The 6,369-nt window shown below is 42.0% G+C and overlaps 1 pseudogene; it reads right to left on the reverse strand.

The window, feature by feature from the left end:
- Positions 1-4,040: 4,040 nt before the first annotated feature.
- On the reverse strand, positions 4,041-5,864 carry LOC144257139 (DNA endonuclease RBBP8 pseudogene; annotated as a pseudogene).
- Positions 5,865-6,369: the final 505 nt, after the last annotated feature.

Raw genomic sequence — 6,369 nt, forward strand, 5'->3', positions numbered from 1 at the left:
CATAGTATGGCCCACCAGTCAGATGACACTCCATATAGTCACAGACCTACTTGGGGGAAGGAGGTGCCTTTGTGGGTGTGGGTGTGAGTTTGTGGTTTTGTCTCATGATCTGAGAATAGGTAGGAAAGGCGGTTTGTTTGGTTTGGAGTGGACTGTTTCTAGTAAGTCCTTTGACAAGGCAAGTGTTTCTATGTCTGGTTATCGCACTGTGTCCCTGGTTGTAGACATTAGAAAAGAGAATGCATCAATGGATGTGTCCTGTCTAGTAGAAAACTTGCCAGGATTCATCCTGCCCAATTCATGAATGGACTGCGGCTTGCCTTATGCATGGGCAACGCCTACTATCTTCCTAAGTTCCTGTGTTCTTCCTGAATTCTGGCCACTCTCCAGAATAGGCTCATGGTTTTGTGTTCAAGATATGTACCACCTCCCAGCTCTGTGACATGGCCATGGACTGGATAACTGAAGGGAATGGCAAGCATCTCAGAAAACTCAGATATCAGTGAGACCAGTAAAGTGTCAGTGGAGAAACCCTGCTTTGGACCTTTTGCTTACCTATTGTTCTGTTGCCCTGAATGTCAGGAAGGTCTTTGCCTCAGGCCACTCCTTATGTGAAGCCTGAAGGAAACAGTTTTCAAATGGAAATGAATGGGCATCACCTGTGGCTTTTTGCTTAAATGCTTTGCAAAGGGATGTGTCTGAATCAGCCTCTTGGCCTTGTGTGAGGCTGTGGCTTAGATTCTCAGCACCTGATGGATTAAAGACAGATCCCATGTGTGCATCCAAAGCCAAAATGGCAAAAAGGGCAGTCATTGTGGATGAAGTCTCTCGCCTTCTTCTGTAAAGTTCCTGACCTCCATTAAGTGAGAATAGGGATCCTTTGGGTCAAATGAGTTCTTCAAAGCCCTGCAGAGGCTAGCGCATAGGTGCTTGGGTTTTCTCATGACTCCAATTCACACAAAGAATCTATACCCGACAGTCAGTAGGCCTCCAATTGTATAAGGGGAGCAGTATTAATGGCAGGCCTATTTGATCACTCCTGGTTCACAGGAATGGTGTCCAGGCCATCCTGACATTAGGCAAATGAGGGGCAAGATAGCTTATTTTGGACGCTGTCTTGAGCTGCGCTCCTCATGGAAACCTCCAGCCAGAGGTTATGATGAGTGTCTATATGGAAGAAGATGAGGGCCTTGTGGCAGTATTTTGGTTTGAATTGTGTTCATTTGTGTGGCGGTTGGAAGGGATGACTGGGTCCACGTGGGCTTGAACTCTGGCGTGATTCCCCTTAGAGACTGAGTTCTGGAACTGAGCTCAGAGAAGTATTGCCATGAATTGTGTTGGGATTTTAGGAGGCCACGCTTGAGACTCGCCCTTGGATACTGAGATCTAGGCCCAGGGTGGCTTTCCACAGAGCACTGGGAATCTCAGCCAGGATATCACATGATTTTATTCTTAAAGATCTGGCAGCCATAGTTGAGAGTCAAAACACACATGGACCTCACATTGTAGACCTCAATGGGCCTGGCTTCATGTGACCTTTTGGCCACTCTTGGGAAGCCTTGCCTCTGAGTGTTTCTCCAGAGCTTTCATTGAAGTGAGCTTCCTCACCATTTAGTGGTTCCTGAATGAATAGAAACCCACAGAGCCTCCAACTTCATCCTTGAAAAATGGCTTGATAAATACCATGAAATTTTTGAAATTCCCATGACCAGGTGGCACTGGAGAACCTTTGGATGTCCTGTTGCTGATCATGAGTGTACCAGACAGTGCCTCTATTGACTGGGTTTCATGAAAATGGTGTAGAACAGAGATGCCAGTAAGTTGGAGCCTGCTGATTAGTGTGCCTAGAGCAGTGGTGTGCAGGTGTGTGATAAAACATCTGTGGTGGGGCCATGTGGATCTGCCATTGGCTTCCAAATGGCTTGTGACTGACATGGTGCAGCCAGCAGACCCTTATATGGAAAGGCATCTTGTTATTTGGCGAGGTTTCAGGGCAATGTTCAGAATCAGGTTGCTATGGTCAAGGGGGCAAGCTCTGTGGGATAGAAGCCTGGCTGGTGCATTCTCCTAGGACCCTGAGTCAGCACACATGACAGAACTCCCTCCAGCACTGTGTTCCAGTTGAACTCCTTGTATTTCATGAAGCAAATAGGAAACTCCCAGTGAAGCAGCAAGAAACACCACGAAAAGTGGAGGATGACCAAATGGCCTCACAGTCCACACGGGGAGACACTGAGCCTGCAGTGGCCACAGTTTACCTACAAAGAGAGAATTCAGCACTGCAGCCTCATGTTCATTGGAAAATCAGAAACCATGTCCTCCAGGTCACAAAGATGCAGACTCAGCTTTGATGGTCTCACTACAAAGGAAGCTAAAGCTCCTGACAACAACATACATTTCAAGTGCCCACCCTCGGAGGCAGTTTCCCAAGAAGTTTTTGGCCAGCACAACTCCATGTTTGTAGAGTGTTTACCCTGTCCCTTACTTATGGAAACTCCTCTAGCACCTCCAAAGTTGTGAACTCCTAAGCATTTTCCATTCCAGATATGTATTCACAGATTTTCTAACTTTTCTCCTCGAATTGTGTCTGACTTGGGCCAAAGGTAATGTCAAGGCATTGTTCTGGATGAGAGTGGGAAGATTTTTGTGTAGCACATAATTGCATACACATTGGATTCATTTTCCTATTTTCCATTCGAAATACTGAATCACTGACACCAACCCATACCCTACTAGACTCTGACTAAGAATCCTGATATGATGGAGGAAAATAACCCAAACAGAATAGAAATACAAGCAGTTCAGAGGAGGCATGGTGTATAGTTGGAATTGCCTTTTGCATGATCAAGTTTAGGTGTTATAAATCTAGTCCAATTTAAGAGAAATAGTTCTCCATGTGTTTGTAAAGTTAACAAATATGTGAATTCCTGTCTCCCTTTCTCTGTAGCCTATTCAGCACATGTATTTTTACATGCACATGTAGAATCCTACCTGGTATCCCACGTACATTCTTTTGAGGTGGCTGACTTGGCAGATACAAATTGTGAGAAGAGATCACTCCTCCTAAACGCTGTTGGAAATGAAAATTCAAACTATGGGTGAGCTTCCTACTTGAAGAACATGATACATAAATCCATGTTCAGTAAAATAAATATTTTAGGATCTGTGGATGATATATATTTCATGATGAATTTTGATAGGCATATATATATTTCTACTTTTTAATGTCTGTGTGTGTTTGTATATATATATACAAACACACACACACACACACACACACACACACTCTCCAGATTTTTCTAAATATGAAATATATGTGTTTTATTATACACTCCCTAAATTCATTCATGTTCATGTATGTGGATTTATAATCAACTTTTCACAAGATTCTTCTCAGAATTATTCATCCACCTGAAATACATATTTGTTTCCTAGTACTGAAAACTAACTTCAGTGAATGGTGCATAGAAATCCTAATATTTCTACTGCAAATGACCCTGTTTAGCATCAATGCAAGTAGATTCCTATGAGACATGATGTGTATTTTGACGTTCCTTTTTATTCAACACTGGTCCATTACTATTTCTTCATTTGATGCACATCATAGGATATATATTTCATCCACAAGTTCACAAATTTCCAGGCATTTGGTTCACTTTCAATCACTTCCTGCTTCAGAGCACATGTACTCCTGTATGTTTCTGGACTGGTCTTTTCATGAGACTTCTTTCCAAACACATTATTTTCGATTTCCACAATCACTTTGGAAGCAAAACTCACACACCCTTCATGGTAAACCATAACCCTAATATGACCATTAGATGTATAACTGGTTGGAATGAATTGTTGAGAGCCACAGCCAAAGGGGCCCCAGAAAACTTCCAGCTGCCAGCAAACTCCCAGCTGCCGGCTGATGATTGGCTCACAGTGGCCCCAGCAACATCTAGCTGATTGGCTCCTCTGCGGCGATGTTCATTGGGCTGTTTCCCTGCCCTTCAAGCTGCCAGCTGATGATTGGCTCACAGTGACCCCAGCAACATCTAGCTGATTGGCTCCTCTGCAGAATCTTTGGGTAATATTCGGCTCCCATCCAAGGCCTTATGGCCTGAGGAAGAGCCTTTTGGAATGGGCTTAAAAGCCTCATAGAGAGTCACTTGCTTAAATCTGTTTTTAAAGGTCTCCTTTGCTTGGCTTTTCTCTTGACGCTGAATAGCTGAAAACCGATCAGAGAGATCCAGAGGTTTATCCATCATATTGTCTCCATGCACTGAAAACTGACTATCCATTGGAAATGGAAAAGCATTTTCTTTATCAAAAGAGGCTTGTGGGCAGCTTACTTCATGCTCATTTTCTTCCTCAGTTTTCTTCCTTTTTGATGTTCTGCCTTCCAAAGATTTCAGGGGCACCAAATGTTTATCAGTAATATCTTTAATGTGATCAGTGTCATCCATTTTACCTATGGATTCACTTATATTTTTATTTATAAGTATCTGTCTATTAGAAGATGACTGGCAAATGACCTTGTTTACTTCAGACCCAAGATTATGTGTAAAAAGAGCACTATCTTCAGATTTTGATCTAGGCTTCTCTGATCTAGAAATAGAAGTGTTACTAAAAGGGACTGTTTTCAGATGATTTTTTTTCCCAGTATCTAAAAGAGAAGGGGATAAACCTGTATTCAAACACAAACTACTTTTCACATTAGAAGTAGCTCCAAATACAGGAGATGACACCCGAGTAGTTAATTCTTCTTGAGGAGTCTTTGAAGTAGAATCTGAAAATCTTAAACTATCTTCATTATTTCTTGCAGATTCCTCAAAAGGCTGTTCCTTATGATCTCCTTCTAAACAGTGGTAGAGCTCATCACCAAGAGGGCTCAGGGGAGCTTGAGATTCAGATTCTTCTTGAACACTAAGTCCAAGTGTTTCAGCAACAACTGTAGCCAAATTAAAAGATGATTTATCAGTGGAATAACTGCTTGTTCCACGTGTTTTAGTCACTGGAGCTTGACTTTGATCACAAGTATCAGCTACTAGAATTTCACTTTCATTAGGCTTATGTGGAGGGTGAGTTGAAGTCTTGGAGATTTTTCTTAATTCATTTGTACAAACAGAATACTCCTGTTTATTCTGTGCTTTTTCCATGTATCGGACATGGAGATTCTCCTTTCTTCGTAGCCGGTTAATGCCAGAAAATGAGAAGGCTGTTATTGGTGAACCTGGAATAACATTTTCCTCAGATGCAAGTTCAGCTGCTTGATGTTGTTGATCCTTCTCAATCTTTTGCTGCAGTTGTTCAGAAAGCTTTTTATTTTCTTCCTGAAGAGAATTCTTTTCATTCATGAGTTCTGTAATAAGTTTAAGATTCTGCTGTCGGATATTTTCAAATTCTTGCTGCTTTTTCCGCATATGTTCTTCAGTTACTGCACAGCGATCACATAATCCTGCTCTTAATCGATCTTCTAAAACTTTAATGGTTTCATGAAGGACTTTCTGTTGCTCTCTCAGCTGCTGATTTTTGGTGAAGAATTCTTCCAGTCTTTGTGCATCTAAAATTCGTTCCTTTTTCAGTTTAGTTACTTTTACTTGTAAACCTTGTACTTCTTTATCATGATATTCTTTTAGTTTTGTCCAAAGTTCCTTAAAGTCATTAGATATATCTGCAGAATTCGGGCTTCCACAACTGCTTCCAGAGATGTTCATCTTGCTTAACAGGTTCCACACTTCTATTTGCTTAATGTTTTCTGACCTTTTTTGTTACATTATATAGGTGTGAAGTTGTCTTTAGACAGCTGAAATACAGCTTCCAGGACAGCCTCGAAATTCTCGAGAGCCCCAGGACAGGAGCAGATGCCCTCTGGGGTTGTAAAGGGACAGCAGCTCCCTGTTCCCCGTCGCCCCCTTCTTTCACCAGACTGGCAGACCCTGGTCCAGGGCTGGGGGAAGGCCGGAGGGCGGCCGGCCCGGCTTGGAAGCGGGTGCTGATAACCAGTTATACATCTAATGGTCATATTAGGGTTATGGTTTACCATGAAGGGTGTGTGAGTTTTGCTTCCAAAGTGATTGTGGAAATCGAAAATAATGTGTTTGGAAAGAAGTCTCATGAAAAGACCAGTCCAGAAACATACAGGAGTACATGTGCTCTGAAGCAGGAAGTGATTGAAAGTGAACCAAATGCCTGGAAATTTGTGAACTTGTGGATGAAATATATATCCTATGATGTGCATCAAATGAAGAAATAGTAATGGACCAGTGTTGAATAAAAAGGAACGTCAAAATACACATCATGTCTCATAGGAATCTACTTGCATTGATGCTAAACAGGGTCATTTGCAGTAGAAATATTAGGATTTCTATGCACCATTCACTG

Source organism: Urocitellus parryii, chromosome 10 (assembly GCF_045843805.1).
Source record: "Urocitellus parryii isolate mUroPar1 chromosome 10, mUroPar1.hap1, whole genome shotgun sequence".
Taxonomy (NCBI): Eukaryota; Metazoa; Chordata; class Mammalia; order Rodentia; family Sciuridae; genus Urocitellus; species Urocitellus parryii.